The sequence below is a fragment of the Neovison vison genome, chromosome 14 (assembly GCF_020171115.1).
Source record: "Neovison vison isolate M4711 chromosome 14, ASM_NN_V1, whole genome shotgun sequence".
In the NCBI taxonomy this organism is placed as follows: Eukaryota; Metazoa; Chordata; class Mammalia; order Carnivora; family Mustelidae; genus Neogale; species Neogale vison.
Genome location: NC_058104.1, coordinates 24754821 through 24777397, shown reverse-complemented (window position 1 = coordinate 24777397; position 22577 = coordinate 24754821). Strand labels below are relative to the sequence as shown.

The 22577-nt window shown below is 53.5% G+C and overlaps 1 protein-coding gene and 1 long non-coding RNA gene across 2 annotated transcripts in view; one reads left to right on the top strand and one right to left on the bottom strand.

The window, feature by feature from the left end:
• Window positions 1–22577, top strand: part of LITAF (lipopolysaccharide induced TNF factor) — a 102429-nt gene that overhangs the window by 25454 nt on the left and 54398 nt on the right. The gene's annotated exons all lie outside the window — the stretch shown is intronic.
• LOC122895938 lies at window positions 13114–16139 on the bottom strand. Its single transcript, XR_006382338.1, has 2 exons — window positions 15409–16139; window positions 13114–13243 (listed from the first exon to the last, which is right to left on the bottom strand). It is a non-coding gene; the product is annotated as an uncharacterized LOC122895938 (long non-coding RNA).

Below are 22577 nucleotides of genomic sequence, written 5' to 3'. Positions count from 1 at the left end.
GAGATTGAGCCCCATGGTGGGCTCCGTGCTGGGCCTAGAGCCTGATGAGGACTCTCTCTCCCCATCTCCCTTGGCCCCTCCTCTAGGAGGGGTGCGGGGGGGAAGGACTGCCTATATCCCCAGGCAGGAAACAGGTAGAGACCAGGGGACTCATGTCCACCCCTGCTGACTGCTTACAGTCCCCTCTGGGCTCTGGCTGGGATAAGAGTGACCCTGTGGGTGTTGGGAAGGCAGCCTGAATCTGTCCCAGGACTAGGAGTCCCTCTGACCTGAGTTCTCATTCCAGCTCTGCCCTGTGACCATCCCTAAGTTACTTAACCTCTCTGAGCCTCAGTCCTCTCCCTTGTCCAGTGGGGATGAGGCAGGACGTGCTTCCCGCGAGTGAGGATGATGGTCCTGGATGGGGCTGGCGATGGCAGTGAATACTCGGGGACCGATCGTGTTCCATGTTCTCCGTGCCAGTGCTGGGGCTTGGCTCTCCAGAGCCCTGATTTCCACCTTCTCTGGGGAGCAAGTGGGATGTGTTGGCCCATACTGTGGGACCGAGTCTGAGGGGATATCGGGCTAGAAAGGAGGAGGTGGTCCCCTGCCGGCACCGCAGTGCGCCCCTCACTCGCACTCATAATGGTCACAGGTGCCCAGGTCCCAGAGGTTGACAGAAGATCACCCGGAGCACCCAGGATCCTTCACAACCAGACTGCCTTCTGCCTGAGTTAGGTCAGGGAGGGAGGTCCCCACCTCCCCCGTTACTTGTAGGCAGTGGAGGAAACCACACGTGCAGCACGTGCCGGAGTCAGGTTGCTGAGCTTCAAAGGCCGACCTTGCCACTTCCTGCCGAGCTGACGTTCTCACCCTCTCTGAGCCTCAGTCTCCCCATCTGCCAGGTGGGGGCAAGGAGAACACCTCCCTCCCAGGAGCGGTGGATGTCACAAGCTCAGACACTTAAACGGCTCAGTCCAGAGCTGGGCAGGTGGAAAGCGCTGACCAATGTCTCATGAACCCCTGTCGGCCTGGGCATCCCTGCCCGAGGGGGCTGCCGTGTGCAGTCAGAGGCGGCGACGGGCAGGAGGGCAGGGGACTTGCAGCCCAGTGACAGAGGTTTATAAACTCATGAGTCTCATGCAAACATAGAATCCTTGAGATTCTGTCTAACTCACCCATTAATGGGAACTAATAAGCTGTAGCAGCCAACTTAAAGGAGCATTAAAAATCACACACATGTGTCCTCAATCAGGAGTGCCAGCGTGAATGTACAAGCAGGTGCAAAGCTGGTCGATAGCCACAGGGCGATAAGCAAGTGTATCTGTGCGGGATACAATTTATTTGTGTTTCTATGGCTGAGGATAATTTGCATTACAATCCGTTCGCTACAACTTAGCAGAGTGTCGTGGAGCTTGAAGATGAGGCCAAGATAACCAAGCACTAAGCAAGGCCCCCAGCCATCTGTCTCGCCTGTTTCAAAATATCTCATCGTTTTTTCCTGACAGCATGCACACACACACACACACACACACACACGCATGCATGTGCGCACACACAGTCACGCTAACCTGTGCATGGATCCCACGGACAGGTCTCACACTGTGTGTGTGTGTGTATCTAGGTTCCTTTCAGTCCCTCAGATGCCCTCTGTAAGAGCAAGACATTGACATTGACTCCCACCTCCACGCCTTTGCTCCTGCTGCCTCCCCTGCTCAGCACACCCCCTCTGACATCATGAGCATCTCTCAGAGCTGGAATCCCTCCAAGCCTCAGGTCTCATTCCTCTCCCTCCCGCCACGCACGCCCCCCACTCCCATGTCAGGTGGACGGGGTGTGGGCTCCAGTGTGGGTTTGAATCCTGGCTCTGACATTTCCTAGTGGGAGGCAAGTCACAGCATCTCCCGGACCCTCAGTCTTCCCACCTCGAAGGTGGAAGAACAGAACCAACCTCATGGGGATTTTGTTTTGTTTTGGTTTTTTCAGATTAAATCAGGGGAGGCAGGGCGGCTGACACATAGTAAGGGCTCAGTAGATGTCAGCTGTCATTGCTATGAAAACAGGGCTCAGAGTTCCCATTTCCTGGGTGGCTGGGAGGCCCCTCGAAGCCATGCCTGCAAAAGGGCTCTGTCAGCCCTTTTGTCTTTTTGCAAAAGGGCTCTGTCAGCGGGGGGGCTGCCTAGGAACATTGGGCTGTGTGGGGGTCTCCTTGGCTCCTTGGGCCTGTCCCGCCCAGCTGCTCTCAGAGGGCTCCCGGTTCAGAGCTGGGATGAAGTGGAGAGGCTGACGGGAACCCCAGGAGGGGGTGCCAGGGGCCCGATGGCTGCAGCTGAGCTTAGTCCTAGGGCTGCTGTCATGGGTGCAGGGCTGGCTGGTGGAGGAAGTGGCTCTCCCCACCAACAGCGGGCTGACACTGGTGTAGGACAGGGGAAGCAGGGATGCAGGAGGGGCTGGGGAGTCCAAGGGCCTGTGGCAGGCTAAAGCCCAGGACAAAGCTTCCTGGTGCTGGTCTAGAGGAGCAGCCTGGTGCCTGCAGGGGTGGCAGGGGATTGGAGACGGAGAGCACGAGCCTCCCAGCTGTCTGATCCCGGGCATGGCGTGTCCCAGACACTCCTTCCTCATATCCCATCACGGGGGCGACTTTAAACAGCCCATGAGCTCCAACATCAGGCCGTCGGGGGCCAGGCTGTGAGACCTTGGCAGGTAGAACCAACAATAATGTGACCCCCTCAATCCTCACAACCAGCTGAGAAATGGATCACTGTCATCCCAAGCTTACATATGGAGAAACCAAGGCTTGGACTGCAGGAAAGAAGCCAAGCTGTGTGTCAGAGCAAAGCCCTTTGCACGTCCCATAAGGCCAAGAGCTCCCTGGAAATGGCACTCAGCACTCCTTCCTGTGCCGGTCAGCTCCGGCTCGCTTAGCCATACTGATTCATCCATTCCTTCATTTGTTCACTCATTCATCTGTCCATCTACTAACTCCCAACTGGCTTTCTTCCTCTCTGCTGGGCCCTGGCTGGGTGGGGGAGACACTTGGGTCCTCAGACACAGTCCCTGACCTCCCAGAGCTCACAGCCCCCCAAAGCAGACAGACCAAAAGCAACCCAGTATATCCTAGCCCAGCATGCCAAGTGCCAAGACTGAAGGAAGGACTCTGAGGGTGTAGGGGTAGTCAGGAATGGCTTCCTGGAGGAGGTGGAGCCTGTGCAAAGACTGGAAGGAGAAGTTGAAGGAGGAACACACTCTTCTCTGGACAGCACAGGGAGTGGGAAGGAAAGATCTTTTCAGCAGTGGGGACATTTGAGCTGCGTCCCAAAAGGCACATAGTGGGTGGAGGTAAAGGTGAGGTCTTCGAGGAAGCAGAGGCAGCATGTGCAAAGGCCCAGACACAAGCATCACACAGGGTGAGAGGATAGGTCTATGACATAATGACTGATAAAGACATAGATTGTAAAATGATCACTACAGGGAATCTAGTTAATGTCTACTACCACCCACCTAGTTACCATTTCTTTTTCTTGCCATGAGAGCTCTTTGTCGTCATCGTTGTCTTCTTCTTCTTCTATTTTGAGAGTCAGAGAGAGAATCCACATTCAGCGTATCAGAGCAGGGCTCGATCCCATGACCCTGCAATCAAGACCTGAGCTGAAATCAAGAGTCAGACTCTTCCCCGCCTGAGCCATCCGGGCGCCCCGAGATGAGAACTCTCGAGATCTACTCTTAGCAGCTTCAAGATATACAGCACTGCATTGTTAACTAGCGTCACCGCACAGTACATCACATCCCTGGGACTGACTTGTCTTAGAACTGGAAGCTTGTTCCTGTTGACCGCCTTCACCCACCGTACTCCCTACCCCCACTGCACTCCCTACCCCCGCCCTGGCTTCTGGCCACCACCAGCCTGTCCTCTGTATCTATCTACGGGCTCAGCGTTTTTAGATTCCACATAGAAGCAAGATCACACAGTGTTTGTCTTGCTCTGTCTGACTTACCTCCCTGAAGGCCATGCCTTCGAGGTCCCTCCATGTGGTCACAAATGGCAGGGTTTCTTTCTTTCTTTATAGTGGGATGGTATTATATCTATATATATAGCTCACATTTTCTTTATCCATTCCTCTGCTGATGGACACTTAGGTTGCTTCCATGTCTCGGCTGTTAGAATAATGCTGCAGTGGACATGGGGCTGCAGATATCTTTTCCAGGTAGTGATTTTATTTCCTTCGGATAAATACCCAGAAGTGGGATGGCTGGATCATGGAATAGTTCTATTTTTAATTTTTTGAGAAACTTCCATAGTATTGTCCTTAACAGTGGCTGCACCAGCTTGCATTCCCACCAGCAGTGCACGAGGGTCCCCTTTTCTCCACCTCCTCGCCGCCGCTTGTGATCTCTGCCCCCCTCTCCTTTTTATAATAGCCATTCCAACAGATGCAAGACTATTTTGAATGCTGGGGAGGGTGTGACTTGATCCTGAAGGCGCTAGGGAGCCATGGAGTGTTACAAGCGGGGGAGTGTCTCATGAGATCTGTGTTCTAGAAACAGAACCCTGGCTGCAGTTTGGAGGGTAGACTGGAGAGGAGACTTGGGCCATTTGGAGGACAAGGCACTAATTCGAGAGAGCGGCTTCCCCGGGGAGGGACCCAGGAGTGGGTGGGAGGAAATGACCGTATAGAAAATGTACAACGGACAAGCCTCAGGGGCAGTAATCCCTGGGCAGATGTTAGCATAGAGAGGCCCAGATGTTTTGGTCACGGTCATTTAGCTGGTCATTCTACCACACTCAGCATGGACTACAAGTACGGCCGCGAGGAAAGGACACTGTCACTGACCAGGAGCGGGGAGTGTGGAAGAGGAAAGGAGCCCAGAGCCACACATAGGGTGCCTTCCTACATGACCCATGGTTTGCAGTGCACATTACATCACAGCCAAGAGGAGGGCATTAATATTTATATACGTGGGATGCGGTGTTGGAATTTGGGCTGGGGGCTACACTTGGGAAGGACAGAGAAGGGAACAGTGATTGGGGATGAGAACAGTGGGATTTTCTGGGATGCCAGCATTGTTTCAGTTTTCATCCCGCGTAGCTCACGAGTGTGTTTTCTTTGTGCAGGCTTGTTGAGCTGTGACTTAAGATGTGGGCCTTTGCTTTTGTCTGTAAGGGTTTTATAACTCAACCACAAATAAAAATATTTAAAAATGTTATATTGCATTTTACAAAGGACAGAGCATTGGGTTAATTTTTTATAGGGTCAAGGGCATACTTACGGTACCATTAGTAGGTGGAAGAGCTCAGATCCAAACCCAGGAGTGCCCAAATCTGGAAACTTGGTTCTGGTCTCCCGCTTGGGGACTTTCAACCCAAGCTGCCCTTCCTGGAATGACCTGCAGGGGGAGGCAGAGAGCAAGGGATGAATCACGGGGGTGCCAAGAGGCACCTGGCCAGAAGGGGGCGCTGATGTCACAGGTGGCGGGTGCAGGGACGAGAGGCAGGCAAGACTGCATGTCCTGGGGAGTCAGTTCTTACCCCATTTTACAAGGGAGACCTGGAGGGCGTGGGAGCAGGTGGGGGGTGGGGTGGGAGGGAGGGATGATGGAGATGAGGCTCAGGGCATGATCCAGGGAGGGAGCCCAGCCTCCCTGAACGAATGGTCCAGGATTCTCCCCATGGGTGGGCACCCAGCGTACCCTGTATAAAGGATGGCAGGAAGGGCAATGCCAGGTGGCGCCTAAAGAGTGAGGTGTCCTGCAGCTCATTTCTTGAGGTTTTTTGTTTGTTTGTTTGTTTTAAGATTTTATTTATTTATTTGACACAGAGAGAGAGCCCAAGCAGGGGGAGCAGCAGGCTTCCCGAAGAGCAGGGAGTCCCGACGAGCAGGGAGTCCGAAGCTGGATCCTGGGACCCTGGGATCATGACCTGAGCCGAACGCAGACCCTTATCAACTGAGCCACCCAGGAGTCCCATCTCTTGACCTTTTTAGTTTCCTAACTCAAGTGCAGGAGCGGCAGGGGGAAGGCCTCTGAAGTCAGACACCCATGGGGTTCCAGCCCCCCCACTCATGGTTCCCCATGGGTAGGTGACAGAGGATCCGGGCTGGTATAATTGCCTCCTTTTCCGAGGCCTGGGTTTCTTTCTGCTCGCCAGCCTTTAGCTTTAGCAAGCACACCCTGGGGGAGGCAGGTGGGAAGCCAGTGAGTTCAGACCCTACAGCAGCCTCCCACACCCTGTGACCCTGGGGCTCTGTAGTCGCTTCTCTGAGTCTTGCTTGTAAGCTGGGGAGGCTGAGCCGCATTTTGCCAGAAGGTAGCCTCTTGTGAGAAATGAAAATGCCCCACACAGTCCTGGCTCACAGAGGGGGCTCTTTCCTCTGGGGGACCCCGTTTGTCCCGCTGCAGTTTGCAATGGTGAGAGCCAGAATTTAGGGCTTCAGAAAAGGTTTCAGAAAAGGAAGGACGTTTGCACCAGCAGGACGGCCTCCTGTCTCCTGAGAAAGGATGAATCGACAGGGGGAGAGTCCAGGTTAGAGAAGAATTCAGACTTTTCATTTTTCTCATCTTGCTGAGATGGTGGGGCTTGGCGTCAACCCTGGAGGATGTGGGCAGAAGGAGAGATGGTGAGAGATGATGGCTGAGAACAACAGCCTCCTGACAGAGGAAGGGGCGAGTTTCTGTAGGGCAGGGTGCTGGGGGGGGGCAGAGCTGGGTGACAGGGACGGCAGGTGACGTGGCTTCAGAGACAGCAGGGTGACCGACTCTCCCGGTATGTCTGAGATGGAGGGGATTTCCTGGGCACGAGGCCTTCGGTTTATAACTGGGACAGTGCTAAAAGAATAAAATAAAATTTTGGAAACCGGGATGGTCTTGGGTGAGCCGCACTGATTAGTCCCATCTAACCAGGTGGGCTGAGGAGTAAGAGAGAACAGTTTTGTCCTAACGGGATGACATCAGCCTTCAGCAGCTGTCCCCAACCTCCTAGAAGGGCAAAGGCAGCGTGTCTCTGTGGCCCGATCTTGTGATTTCTATTATTTGTTTGTTTATTTTTTCAAAAGAAGCTAGAAAGTTTTTTGTGTTTTTTTGTGGTTTTTTTGTTTTGTTTTGTTTTGTTTTCTTTTTAGCTCTGATTTGCATCCTTGAGCCTCAGTTTCCCTGACTGTGAGATGGGAACCATTTTGCCTCCTCTAGCGCTGTGGGATCTGTCTGTAAGGCAAATGCTCAGGCTGGCACATGGGAAGCTGGCAATCAACAGGAATTAACAAGAAAACACCCAAATGGCAACCACAGGAGTGTCCATCACCGGATGAATGGATACAGCGTGGTCTAAGCACACAATGGAGTATTAGTCTTTCAGAGGAATGAGCACTTATAGCTCTAACACAGGTGAATTTTGAGATCATGGTGCTAAGTGAGAGAGAATCTGGTCCCATGAGCCTGGGTGGCTCAGTGTGTTAAGCATCTGCCTTTGGCTCGGGTTGAGATCCCAGGGTCCTGGGATCAAGTCCCGCATCAGGCTCCCTGCTTAGCAGAGAGCCTGCTTCTCCCTCTGCCTACCTCTTTTTCTCTCCCTGACAAGTTTAAAAAAAAAAAAAAAAAGTCTTTAAAGAAGCTGGTCCTTAAAGATCATGGCTTGTACAATTCTGTTTATAGGAAATGTTCAGAATAGGCAAATCCATCCAGGGAGAAATGAGCCATTGGTTGCAGGGGGTAGGGAAGTTGGGGGAAAACCAGAATGGGGGGGGGGGGAGTTGCTAATGAGTATGGATTTTGGGGGAAGGGCTATGAAACAAACGTTGTAGCGTGGATGGTGGTGACAATTGTATAGCTCAGCAGAAAGCCACTGAATTGTACACTGTCAATGGGCGAATCATCTGGTATGTGAATGATATTCCAATTAAGCTGTTAAGGAAGAGCAAACAAGCCACGGACACAGCTCATTCTCCTCCCTGTGCAGCCTGGAGCAAAGTGCTCCCCCTCTCTGGGCCTCAGTTTCCCACCTGGAGAACTCAGGTGTTGAATCAGGTTATGTCCTGAGCATGCCTCCAGCTCTGGTTGCCGCTTTTATCACAACAGATGGTCCTGAATTCTCCAGGGCCGCCTTCCCACCGAGACCCGGGATAGTGTGGGCCGTGGGTGGCCCACCAGCTTGGAAGCACGTCATTCCACCCTTGTCTGACAGGCTGCAGAGACGGGAAGGAGCCAACGGGATCCCAGCAGAGACACGCAGATGTTTGCTGTTGACAGTAGACTTGTCGACAGATGTGACAGAAGAATTTGCCAGCCTTTGTTGCCTGTTTACCAATACTCCCGCTGTGAAGTTCACCTTCAGCTCCCAGAAGGGGGATACAGGGGTGGGGGAGAGGCGCTGCTTGGCTTGGAGTCAGGGACCTCCGGCTCTGATGTTTGCCTTCCTGCTGTGTGGCCTGGGGCAAGTTGCTTTACCTCTCTGAGCTTCCGATGTTACAAGTCTGAAAGGGAGGTGGTAATACCGACCTCCCAGGGTGATGGCCAGGATCCAGGATGATGTGTGGAGAGCCGTTGGGGTGGCATCCGCACCACATAGGGACCCCAAGGAGGGGAGCCCTTCTGGACCCTTAACCTCTCTAGGCCTCTGTTTTCCCATCTGTAGTCTGACAGGGACTCAACCGATTTCACCCCCACCCCCACCCCCTGGAGACATTTTTGGTTGTCACAGCTGGTGCCGGTTAGGGGGGAATGCTGCTGACACCAAGTGGGCAGAGAGCAGGTGCCCAGGCCAGCCCCCACTGCAGGGAACAATCCAGCCCCACACATCCATATGGCTAATGCTAGGAGACCCTGGATCAAGATCCCCTCTGAATTTCCCTTTAGCTCTAGAAGATATTGGGGTTTGATCTGCGTTGATCTGGAGCATGCAGTCTGCAGACCCCCACTTGGGCCCGGAATGCCCCTCCTCCTCTCGTGTGGGCTGGCTTTCCGTGTCTTGGACTCCGTGTGGGTGGGCAGCCCATGGCCCCCGGCCAACCCCACTGTGACATCTGTCTGCCGCAGGGAGGGGACAGGGCCCTTCGTTCCATTACACAAGAAAGGGGGGTGTGCAGGCCTCTGGCCATCCAGGGGCTGTCAGGAGGGCCCCCCAGGTCAGAGCCGCTGAAACTGGGTCGTTGTTCTGTCTCCTGCATGACTGTGTTGCTTTTTCCTTGGTGACTTCAAGACCACCATGCCATGGGCAGCGTTGGAACCCTCCCCTGACATCTGACAAGAGATGGGACCCGATTACCAGCTTGGTTTTCTTGGCCCCTGAAAGTTTCCAGAAAGTGGCCATCTGATGATTCTTCATTTCCCCAGAGCACAGAGCTCTCCCTGTCACTTTCCCCCCCAGGGGGGTGCTGCTCAGGCGACCCCCGGGGGTAGCAGCCGCGACAGTAACATTTGTGTGACCTCTGCCATGTGCTGCGCCTCGTGCTTAGTGTTTTATATGTGTCCTCTCGCCGGATCTTCACAAGCACTCAGGGCAAGGCTTGATGATTATCCCACTTCACAGATGAGAAGACCGAGAGACCGTTTCTTGTCCAAATCATACCTCAACTAGGTACTCCCACCGGGATGGGGATGGCCTTTTAGCTCACCCACCCGTGCCCAGGGAAACTGGTGCACACAGGCCAGTGCCACAGAGGTCCCATTTTCTGATCATCTCAGAAGGTTAGAGTCTGGTGACAGGCCTGGGATTCTGGGCTCTTCTACCCTCCTGGCCTGGGCAGCATCTTGAGGTGGGAGGGGGGACTCCTACAGCCCCAGGACATCTGAGCCAGCAGGCAGGGCCCTGGGGTGGGCGTTACCCTGTCTTACCTGCCCAGGTCCCCCGACCGCTCCATGACCAGAACCAGAATTGCACGACTCCCTTTATACAAACAGAGTCCCCAATAAGTAGATGCATAGAGATGGGGATTCGGAATAGTGGTTGTTGAGGCTGTGGTGAGCTGGGGTAAGGGATAGGCTGGTGACGGCTACAGGGTTTCTTTTGGGGGTACTGCAGATGTTCTAACATTGATGGTGGTAGCCCAACCCTGTAAACAGACTAAAAACTACTGCGGTGTGCGTTTAAGAGGTGAGTTGCTTTGCATGTGAACTGTACTCAGTTTATCTGAGAGAGAAAAAAGATTTGGAGGCTCCTGAAGGCTGAACCAGGCCTGTTTTCCTGGTATTTCTTTAAACGCAACATACTTGGCCTCCAGGGAGCCGTGTTTGGCAGGTGGAAAATCAGAGCATTTTTATTCCTGTTCTGCTCTCTGTAGTTACATAAATTCCTGTATGTGCCCTGTTCCCCGAGGGCGCCTGCATCCCACCTGTGTGCTGCCTGCTTGCCTAGCTGTCAGGGTGCCCTGGCTGGGTGCCCCCTCTGCGTCCAAGACTGTCTGTCCGTCTCTCAGCATCAGTGCCTCTTTTAAAAGGGGCTCCCAAGGGGTTTGGGGGTCAGGTGGAGCCACTGCAGGAGAATAGAGGGGTCAGGTATCCTCCTCCCACCCCCCCGTGCTGTCCTGATCCCAATCCTGGAAAACAGTCTGGGACAGGAGGGACAAGAGGAGGAGGAGGAGGGGCTCCGACCCACAGGGAGAGTGGGAGAAACACCCCAGCTTCTAGCACAGGGTCTGGGAGAGGAGGCAGGCTCAGTGGGCTGATGGAGCGTCCTGAGAGCCCGGCTTGACCAGGTGGCCTCTAAAGGCCGTGGTGTGTTCTGGTCTAAGCCCTTGGCATGCAGCCGGGGTGGTTTATCAGCAGTCAGAGCACTGTGGGTGAGACTCTGGAGGTCCAGTTCCGAAGGAATCCTGGCCAGCCGTGTGACTGCGGGCAAAGCCCTCAACCTCTCTGAACCCTGTTTCTACCCCTGTAAAGTGATGGTAACAGTCCTGTGCACATCACAGGGGTGCCGATGAGGAATTAAGAGAGACCCAGCAGAGTGTAGGCACCTGGTACGCCCAGTGATTCTTGGAATCATGATGTGGTCCTGCCGCCCAGCCCCCGCTCCTAGGATGAACATTGGTCCAGACCACAACGCACCACTAACCAGTCCTCTCCTCTCTCCCTCTTGCTTGCTTCCTCCCGCTCCAGCAGTATCTTTCCCCTGAGCAGCCTTGCCTTTAGCTGAGTGAGGCGGGGGACGGAGCTGTCTTTGGAACGCCTGTCCTGGTGCGGTGGTTGGAAATGAGGTACTTTGCCCCCTGATTGTGACTCAGCAGCTGGGGTGCTGCTTCCTGTCCCATGGGGCCTGAGGGCAAGTCAAAGAGGAAGCCCTCTAGAGCCATGTCTGCTTGGTGTGTGTGTCCCTTTGTCCTCACAGAACATTTTGTAATAACCTCAGCCATGCAGATGACTCTGGCTTTGTCACCTACTAGGCCTGTGATCTGTGAAGTCACCTCAGATCTGCTTCGGTTTCCCAGGCTGCAAAACAAGCATCGCGACCAGACCCCCTTTGTTTCTTGGTTCATTCACTGGCTCATGCATTTGCGGGGTCGTCCCCCCGACATTCACTGAGCACCTGCCGGGGGTACCTGCCAGGTGCTGGGCTAAGCTGGCAGGATCCAGCTGGGAATAGCTGGGAGGAGAGCCATGTGCTGGGTCCCGTGAGGGGTTGCCTGTGGGCTGAAACATACAGTGTGGGAAGGAGCTGGCTGTCCAGGGTATTAGAGGAAGAACATTCCGGGCTGCCGAGCAGCATGTGCAAAGACCCTGGAGCAGGATGGGGTTTGTGTTGTCAGCCCTCAGTGGAGGGTGAGGGAGCTCCATGGGCAGGTGGAGGGAGTGGGGCCCCCAACGCAGCCTGCTTCATCCCTGGGCTCCTGAGAAAGCCATCCCCGAACCCTGTGCTGGGGAGGGGCTCAGCTGGATCTGTGACATTTGCTGTGGGGCCTCTGGTGTCCTGCCCACTGCGCTGGGCTTCATATACAGATGAGAAGTAAGTAAGGGAGTTAAATAGTGCTGAACGCGTTCTCTGTGCCAAGGACCACAGTAAGCCTTGATATTACTATATGTGTAGGTATGTGTGTATTTTAATTAAAAAAACCCACTTCAACCGCGTAATGACTCTGACATAGGCCTGTCATTATCCCCATTCTAAAGATGGGGAAACTGAGGCACAGCGAAATCAAGTGGCTCGGTAGTGAGGGGAGGGGTTAGAAAAAGGGGCCGGGTGTTGTCAGGATTAGGGAGGCTGGGGGCACCTCCTGGGAGTCTGGCTGCGTGACTGGTGGGTGGCGATGCCTGGAGCTGTGTGACCTTGGGCCGGTCACATAACCTCTCTGTGCTTCGGTTTCTTTATGAGTAAAATAGGGAATGGGATGACAACTCCTCCCTGGAGGGTCTGTAGGGATTAAATGAGGTCATGTCTGCTGGCGCCAGCTCTTGGAACCTGCTCAAAATGTGTTAATAAGGAAGAAAAAGGCTCAACTCTGAAAAGGGGGGCACCAAAAGGGCCCCATTCCGGGAAATGCCTCCTGATGAGTTGCTGACAATAGTGACAACTGCCCCAGCCTGGGCCCCACTTCCCAGAGCCCAGGTATCCCCACCACCCAGGCTCCCTTTGCCGGTAAATATCGGGATGCAGGGCCCTGACTTAGCTCCATGCCAGGCTCCTGCAGTGGGGAGGGGGGCCTCCGTCACGTTGGCCGGATTCCTCCCACGGTTTCCTTAATCTGAAGCTGGGACCAGAAGTGCCAATCCTCATTCCTGCCCCTGTTGGGGCTCTGCCACTGCCCACACAGAAGGGTCAGGAGACTGTCACATGGTACCTCATGTGGGCATGGTGACCGCCTTTGGGTGGCACAGCCATCCGGTCAGAAATGGTCAGAAACCACAAGGCTCTCAAGGGGAAGGAGGGCAGAGAACCCAACTGGGATGTGTCCCCAAATCCCAGGGACCCGCTCTGCAGCATGGTGAAACCCCCAGGCCCCATGTAAAGATTTTACTTTGTTTCCAAATATCTTGGGCTCTAGCTGGACAGTGTATCTCCCAGAGGTACCATCCATGAGAAAAATGAAAAAACAAACCAACCCAAAACCCAAAACCCAAAACCCCATGTAGCTTGAAGGTAAGCAGAGGGCAGCACTGATGCCCTTCCCAGGGCGCCCCCATCTGGTTGGCCTGCGAAAGAACAACTCGGCAAGCACAGGGGAAATGCGCAGTGTATTTGTCAATTTAGGACTTCCAAGGTCGGCGCTTCCTGCAGACCCGTGTTACCCAGTGGAAATATAACTGATGCAGGCCATGTGTGCCATTTTAATTTTCTCGTACCTGCCTTTAGGAAAGTGAAAAGGAAGCAGAGGAAATTAATTGTAACAGTATATTTGATTGAGTCCAATATATCCAAAATAGTAATGTGTCAACCACATAATCCATATTTTAAAAACATCCCTGAGGTGTTTTCCGTCCTTTTTTGTTTTCATGTTTGTAGCAAGTCTTCAAAACCAGGTGTGTGTCTTATAGCACGTGTCAGTTCCGACCTGCCGTGTTTCAGCTGCTTGGTGTCCCCCAGTCACCAGAAGCCACCGTGTTGACAGCTCTATACATTGAAATTTCCTTATAGGAAAATTTGGGGTTTTTCTCCCCCTTCATTTTACAGTTACTCAGAACCTGCACTATGAGTCTGGTTCTTGCCCTTCTTTTGTTCTTTTCCTTCTATGTGTAATCTGATCTTGATGAGAACTTGATAAAGCTGATCTTTAAGGTGAATCTTCTACCTTTGCCCATATCTTGGATGTTTTCTTTCTCAGTGTCATCCTTTCCTCTCATTTAAAAATATTTTCCTCCGATATTTTATGGTGTAAATGTTCAAACATATAGAAGAGTTGAAAGAATTGTCCAGTGACCAGCCGTGTACCTCTCACCTTCGTTATATTTTGTTATATTTGTTTTATCACTTGCCCATGCATCCATCCTTTGGCCTCTCCATCCCTCCATGTCTCTATCCCTCCATCTCCCATCTTTCCATTCATCATCATCCACCCATCCATTCATCTCTCAGTCCGTCCGTCCATCCATCCATCCACCCTCAATCCCTCGCTCTCCATCCAGTCATCCATCCATCCATCCTTTGGTCTCTCCATTTCTCCATCCCTCCATCTCCCTCCATCCATCTACCCATCATCCATCTATTCACCTACTTCCCTCCTTCCATCCATCCATCCAAGTATCCGTCCATCCATCCATCCATCCATCCTCCATTCCTCCATCCATCCATCCATCCATCCCTCCATCTTGCCATCTCTCCATTCATCTTGCCTTCCTATCTTTGAAGCATTCCAAATTGCTAACATCCCTCCCCTTTCCTTGAACACTTGGGCACTTTTGTCTTTGTTTTGGGCATGCATTTCAGTAACTAGAGTTGAGTATTCAGGATCTTTTTCGGTGCCCCATAGCTCCAAAATAAAATACACAGCTTACAAAAGAAGCCAGCTAAGTATAACGACAGTGACAATCATTAGTTATAAAAATCCTGTGATTCCTGTTGGTGACAGAGTCACAAGGCTCGTGGGTGTTGCTACATTAGGAATTGAAGTTCTAAACTAAATTTCACTTGTAGGCTAGCGAAATAAGATATAATATTTTACCCCTCTCCAAATCCACAGATCCTCTGAATTTGAGGACCCCCTAATCAGTTCTATCTCACGAAACCCAAATAAATCCTGCCATTACCATGTTAAGGCAAATGCTACCAAGAAACACTTGAGTATTATCATGTGCTCTATCTTATTTAATCCCTGAGGATAAAAGAAAGGCGTTTCTCTACTCACAACACGTCTGACAATAAATATGTGGGGATTTCCTCAGCCACTTCTTCCGCTTTCCACACACCAACCAGGTATCCCCTAATTTAATAAAGTTCCGACCCTGACTATGTGGAGTTAACCCAACAGCTTAAGGACTTGGTCCCACAAGAGGACCCCACTTGAGACACCAGTCACAAATATCAGGTCCCCAGAGTGTCCCCACTTCTGTCTGACTTGGCTGCCACTGAGGCTTCTCATACCCCACCCCGCTCAGGTTGGAGAATTTGCTGGCATGGCTCAGGGAACACCCCTGTTGACCAGTGTACCCTCAAGGATATGATAAAGGAAACCTATGGCTTATGGACAACCAGATGAAGGGTTACAATGGGGTGAAGTCTGGGAGGGTCCCCAGCACAGTAGCTGGCGACCCCGTGCAGCTGGGTGCCCCACGCTCCCCACACAGCGATGCATTCACCTTGGAAGCTGGCCGAAGCCTGTGGTTGAGGGATTTTTACAGAAGCTTCATCCTGTAGGCATAATGGGTCGTGAACTTAGTCTCCGGCCCCTCTCCCGTCCCTGTGGGCCAAGGACGGGGCTGAAAATTCCTTCTAATCATCACTTGATCTTTTGGGAGAGCATCCCCGATCTGGGAGCCCACCGAGACCCTCCTCCTGAGAACAAAAGACACTCTTACCTTCCAGGAAATTCCCAGAGGGGGCTGGGAGCTCTGTGGACTGTGGTCTAGACTGACCCGAGGGACGCTGGCCAGCTGGGGCACACATCCCCACTCTGCACCCTTGGGCAAGTCGCTCAACCTCTCTGTGCCCCGTCTCCTCTTCTGAAGATCGAGATCATAGGGCCCATCTCAGAGGGTTGTCGAGAGGCTTAACTGAGTTAATCTACGTAAGCGCTGGGAACCCTGATAGACAGGAAGTGCCATGTCAGAGTTTGGTCTAGAAAGTGCGTTTATGCCAGGAGCCTTTGAGGTGAAGTTGCGGTCCCAGGACTGCAGGTCTGGCTTCCGAAGGTGGGTGTTCCTGCCCCCGTTCCTGCCCTCTCTGTCTGGCACCTGTGGACCTGATACCCCAGCTTGGGTCACATGCCCGTGTCCTAGCTGCCAGGAACCTGGAGTCTTCCCAGCGGGAAGCAAGGCTCGGGCCCACAGGAGACCCATAAAGGCAGAGTTTCTCCAAGTGTGGGAAGGGCAAGGTCTGGGCCACCCGATGGTGTGCTTCTTGCCCCAGATGCAGATGAGCAGAATGAGGCTCAGGGAGGAGAGGGAGCCCGGCCTGCAAGGCTCCTCCCGGCCTGCAAGGCTCCACCGTCTGGCTCTCTCTTCTCCCCTCTCTCCCACATAAACACCCGAGGCTTTATGCTGCCCAGAATCCCACTTTTGCCCCAGGGTGGAGATGCCCTAGGCCAGCCCACAATGCAGGCCTTGAAGGAATGAAAACCCTGAGTCCTGCATCAGAAATGCCCTTTGTTGTCCCACACACAAAAGCTTTCAGTCCAGAGGGTCAGGGGTGGGACTCCGAGGGTCAAACGGGGTCCAGCTGGGGATGCTGATCCCTGATCCAAGGAGGGAAGCACAGGGAGCTGCTGTAGTTTGGGTTTGTGTACTCTTTTCCGGCTCAGCCTCATTTCTTACTTTGGGGCCCAGTGTCAGGCCCCAGGCTATGCCCCAGGGAGGAGGAAGGACAGTGCAGGGGGATGGTGGGGTGTCTGTGGTCAGACAGACAGCAACCACCATGCGTGGGACAGCGTGTTGCAACTGGAGAGATGACACAGGCGCACTAGGACGGGGAAGGCACCCGGATGCGTCCTGGACCCAGCTGGCCAGGGGAGGCGGGGGAGGGGGAAGGGAAGCCCCGAAAAGGGAGTGACCCAGATGGGGGGCTGGCTGGAGGGACTGTGTGCACGCTTGTGGCATCTGGGCACGCATTGTCCTATTCTGAATGCATCTGTGTGTATGAGTGTGCGTGTGTGTGCGCGGGTCTGTGTGTGCGTTTGCATGAAGTCTTTGTTTGGGATTACTTGTATCCCCTTTGCGTGTCTCTGTGTATTCATAGGTAGCCTCACACTTACTTGTGGCTTATGCTAATCACCATAGCACTTACATGGCACCTACTGTGTACCAGGCTTCCCAATGCTTACGTGTACTGACTCAGTTGTCCCTCTCCTCAGCCCTTTGGGGTGGGTACTACTATCTCAGTTTTCAGAAGAGGGAACTGAGGCCCAGAGAGGTTGAGTGACTCCTCTGAGATTCCAGACATGGGGTCTGAACCCAGGCTCCCCCTCGGGGAATGTGTCCACCCGTGTTCCATCCCAGCAAGATGTACACACAGGGTCATGGGTACACCTGCGTGCGTGGTCAGACCTGCATGTGGGTGGCTCTGTGGCTCACGTGTGTGTGGGCTGGGGCACACAGGCCTCCCTCCCTCCCTCCCCAGGCCCTGAGTGGGAGCTCCAAGTGGGGCTGGACAGGCCACCCTTTCTCTGTAAGAGCAAGTCTTAGGGAAAGGCAGCCCCAGGACATCTCCCCGCCCCCCACTCCCACACCCCACACCCCCCACCCCCCAGGCCCCTGGCTGGCTTTTGTTTCCTCTGCTGTGGGAATCTTGTGGAATTCTAAGCATGTGCTTTTTGAGGGTGAGGGGGCCAGTGAAGGGCGCAGCCTGGTCACTTGTGGGGGCCGGAACCTGTCCTCTGAGGGACCCAGGCTGGTGATGTTTGCAGAACCCAAAGCAGGGTCTGGGTAACATCTCCCCTGGGCCTGCCTGCAGCCATATCCATCTGGCTCTGTGGGGGCCTCCTCCAGGACAGGCCAGCCAAGGGACCCACGTGCCCGGACTCCGGGCCAGAGGGCCCTCGGGCCACAAGGGGAGGTGGCGTAAGACACTGTGGGTCATAGAGTGAGACACAGTTGTCTGGCCGGAGCTTGGGCCTTTGGGAGCCTCACAGCCTCCCTGGGTTGCTTCCTCCTCTGTAGACAGCTTTCTAGCAGGGAGTGAAGCCTGGTGACCCTCTGTCCCCGTGCAGCTCCGGTGCCTCCCCCATGCAGCCCGCCATCCTCTGCACCTTTCTCAGCTTCCCCTTGCTTTCTCACTGCACCTGCCTTTGGTTGATAGGGACCCCTCCCCCCACAAAGATATGACCCCCGGGGCCTGTGAATGTGACCTTATCTGGAAGCAGGGTCTCTGCAGAAGTCATCAAGTTTAGGATCTGGAAGTGAGATCAGTCTGGATTTAGGGTGGTCCCTAGACCCAGGGACCAGTGTCTGTAAGAAGTGGAAGGGAGGATTTGCAACAGAGGCAGAGATACTCGTGAAGACTGGCTGGATGGAGGCGCGCGGCCCCCAGCCAAGGAGCCCCTGGACACTGGGAGAGGCAGGTCCCCAGAGGGAGTACGACCCTGCTGACACCTTGATTTCAAACTTCTGGCCTCCAGCACGGCAAAAGGGGAAGTCTCTGTTGTTTCGGGGCACCCATTGTGGCACTTTGTTGCGGCAGCCCTGAGAATCCACTCAGCCACCCCCACTGTCTGCTCTGCGATGCACTTATCCTGGAGCCCCTGATACTGGGGCTGTGGGGCACTGTCTTTGTCAGCAGGTGGAGAGAGCCCACCTGAGAATGAAGGCAACACACAGGAGAGCAGGGCCAAGAGGTGGAGACAGATCCCCCAAAGCACTGCCAGAGTGCCTGGATTCAGCCATTCCTGAAGCTGTTCCACCCCCAACTTCCTTGTCATTCTGCAGTTCCACTCCTCCTCTCTACTCTACCACCCTCTACGGGCAGGTGACTTTCACCATGTTAAGGCTCAGTTTCCACCCATGTAAAACAGGGACAATCATCACAAAACTTCTGTAGACACTGCTTAGCTGCGCCAGGTCCATAGGGAAGAGCAGGGGTTGCTGACCTCACAGTGACGGTTACCCTCGCGTGGCACCTGTCATCCATCCATCAAGGGTAATGGGAAACTTTAATTTGATGGGGAGAGTGTACGTGATAAATAAACGTATCTTGCCGTGTGTGGCCGTCACAAACCGTGGTCCACATCAGCTTGGAGGACAGTGTCGCTGGCTTAGCTTGGTAATTGGCACAATCATGGTACACTTAGTGGTGGTGTCTGATTAGCTGCTGGCAGAGGGGCTGCCCACCCCACTCACCGGCTTTCATTCATTTATGCCACACCTGTTTCCTGAGCATCTGCATTACTCTGGCACTGCTGACAGGAAGGCAGTCGAGCTGGGGGCTGTCCTCAGGGTGCTCCGTCTTGTTGGGGAGGTGAGTGAGCAAGTAGAGGGACAAGCACAAGACTGGGTGGGGAATAGGAAGGAGGGGTCAGGAAAGGCTTCCTGGAATCCGGGGTAGCCTGAGGCCAGAGCAGAGGACAAGTAGGCCAGGAGTAGGTAGGGAAAGGCATCCCAGGCAGCAAAACCAGCAGGTACAAAGGCCCAGGGGCAGGAGTATGTGGAACAGTAGGGACTCATCAGTATTCTGAGCAATCAGGGCACAGGACAGGGGTCATGGTGAGCCATGAGGCCCAAGAGATCTTCCCGAAGGGCCTGGACTGTGAGGGGTTGGACTTATCCTCAGGGCCTTAAGGATCATTGAAGTAATTCTGGTTCAAGGCCAAGGCCAGACTTCCCACATCTCTTACTGAGTTCCTTCTGTTAGTACCCCCCGGTTTAGGTCCAGACCTGATTCTCATGCCCACGCTTTTCCATCTGGAGGGACCATGAGTGGGAAGGGGAGTGAGGAACCAGGACCCCCAACACAGAGAGGTTTAGATGCCCTTAAAACTGGGCTCTGGTAAAACCTGGCATAACGAAGGTCCGTCAGTGTCTTCAGGAGCTGGGGAGGGCCCAGGAAGACTCCCCCACCGCAAACACACGGTGACTGATTCCAAAACTTGCACCCCAGGCCCCCAGGCCTGGGACACTGGGAGATATGTGCAAAGGTGAGACTTTGGGGGCACCTGCCGCACACTGGGCTCTGGGCAGAGGAGCATCTGACACCTGATTGTGTTTTATCTACATGGCCTCCTGCGATCCACACACCACTGTGGCCCCAGAGTCAGGATTCAAACCCTGGGTGCTCAACCACAGTGTTCCACTGTCCCTGGTGAATCCCTCCCAACCCAGCAGCAGCCCCCCAGGGAGTCCCTTCCCTGGAAGCAGGTATGTGGCCCCGCCAAGGAAGGAAGGAACTGCCCAGATCCTGTTTACTAGACTGCTGTGTGCTAGCTGCTCTGAGCAGAGGGGGCCAACAGCTCAGCTGCCTCCCCCACCCCCTGCAGCCCCAAGGGAATGACATTCCCCTCCTCCTGAGAACCTCCCCCTCAAAAAGCCACATGCACGCAAATCCTCATCTCAGGCTCCGTTTCTAGGGCACCTAATCTAACTAAGATGAGGTCATGTCTGATTTCTCCAGCCTAGAATCTTCCACTACCGTCTCCGTCCTTCCAGAAGGAGTCTCACTTATTGGCTCACTCAGCCTTTGAAGCCATTCCTCGTCTGCCCCCTGCTGACCTCCCCCCAACCCACTTTGCTTCTAAGGTCCTGTGCTAGCCCCCCACTCAGAAGAAGGGGAAAGACCGACTTCTTTGGATACTTCCTAGTGTGATGTGGATTTCCCTCCATTCCCAGATGCCCCCTGGTGCATTGCAAGCTTTGTTGGGTGTTGATTTGGCTGGACATTCCGTAAAAGTGTTTTCCTGGAGCTTTAGAAAACCCAGTTAGTTCCCAGGATTCTGAGCTGGAGGAGAAAGGAGCAATGGCATAGATATTTTTTTCCCAGGAACGTGGAAAATCTGGGGTGGCTCTGAGCGTAGCAGGTTCTCTGGGGCCACACCAACCTCAGGGCTGTTTGGGGCTAGGATGAGTAATAGTTGTTAGGCAAAATAACCTGCTTGAAAAAAGAACCAGGTCTTAGTTTGGCTGTTGATTCATCACCAAAGAATGAGAGGTATTTCCCCCTCCCTCCAGTCTCCTTCAAAGAGCAACTATGTTTTTGTGTTCTGAAGGGCTGCCTTTGCCTTGGGCCAGTAGAGAAATCAACAAGCCTTGATTTATTAGTACAAAGCCTCTTACCTTAGTCAGGATTCATCCAGCGCAAAGAACAGAATCCCACTGAGATTGGCTTCTGCCAAAACAGAATCCATTGTTTCTTGTCCTTGGAAAGTTGGGGGTGGGACAGCTTCAGGAATGGCTGAATCCAGGCACTTGGGCAGTGTTGTCAGGGATCTGTCTCCACCTCGTGGCCCTGGTTTCCTCTGTGTTGCCTTCATTCTCAGATGGGCTCTCTCCACCTGCTGGCAAAGATGGTGCCCTCAGCCCCAGGCTTTTATCTCACTGGCCCAACAGAGATTTCCTCTTTAAAACTTCTAGGCACAGTCTTGGGGGTTGAGTCTCATTGGCTCAGCTGGGGTCCTGTGCCCATTACTGAAGCTATCACTGTGGGCAGCCTTGGTTATGTGCACAGTTCAGCCCTGAGCACCTGGGATGCGGCTGGGAAGAAGGGGAGTTTGCTACACTCAGAGTGGGTGTCTGCATTGTAGGGGGTGGAGACTGGGCTGTCTGGCAGAGGCTTGTGGTGCCAGTGGCAGGGTGTCTCTAGGGAGGCAGGCTTCTGAGTGGCAAAGGCCTGCCTTCCCCGCCCTCCCTAGCAAGGAAGATCAGATCCCAGTTTCATTAGACTTAGAAAAGCAAAGTGATGAGATCATTCTCCCAAGTATTATGGAAAAATTCATACCATTTACTGGGAGCAAGTCCTAAATTCTGGGACTTTCCTCAGCTCAGTCTCCAGCACTTTTAAGGAAGTGGCTAAGGACATAGGATCTGGAGTTCATCTCTGGGTAGGAATCTTGGCTCTGCCATTGACTAGCTGTGTGGCCTTGGGGCAGTCAATCGACCTCTCTGTTGTCTCTATTCTCTCGTCTGAAAAATGGAACCATGACATTTCCTGCTCATGGGACCTCTGTGAGGATTAAATGAAGCTCTGAGATGTTGAATGACTTGCCCATATCTCTGGGTGAGGATTAGCACCAGCTCGGGTGACCCCACATTCTAGGCTCTTTCTGTCCCCAGCACTGACAAAAGCAAGAGCTCGCTGACTGTTGAATGAATGAAGGAAAGGTTTCCTACCTTCTGCTCTGGGCTCCGTCACTGGACTCCCTGTGCACTCAGCACAGGGGAGCTCAGGGTCTCCCGAGAAGCCTGTCTTAGACTCAGATCCCCAAAAAGCAGACTCATAAACAGATATGGGGGGAAGTCATCCCAGGGCACACCATCATGTCATCGGACCATGCCGACCTTCACAGAGTCTCATGTACTGCTTTGTTTCCACCCTCTAAACCTCATGCATGTTCCTCTTCTGGCAAATTCTAACCGAGAACTGCATGGGGAGAATGTTCTGGAAACTGGTTTCCAACTTAACTGGATGGATGCAGCATACTTTTCTCCCCTCCTCAGGTCCTCTAGTCTGGAGCCCGACAGTTGGGTACATCGACTCTCCCTCCCATGACCCGCTTCTCCTCCTAGAGGCTACTGATTTCCTTACACACTAGTCTCGGGCAGAATTCCAAGAGGGGGAAGGTGGAAACTCAGCTTCCTAAGGCCTAACCTCAAAACTTGCAGGATCACTTCTGCTGCATTCTATGGGTCAAAACAGGTCACAAGACCAGCCCAGATTTGAGGGCCAAGGAAACAGATTCTGTCCCTTGATGATAAGAATTGCAAATTACTGTTTATATGTTTTTCGATTATAACACACCAAGCGGCCATCGTTGGAAGTTTGTTATGAGAAATGTATTTACATACGATGACAGAGAATGTCAATGGAGCCCCCTCAAGATGTGCAGTGT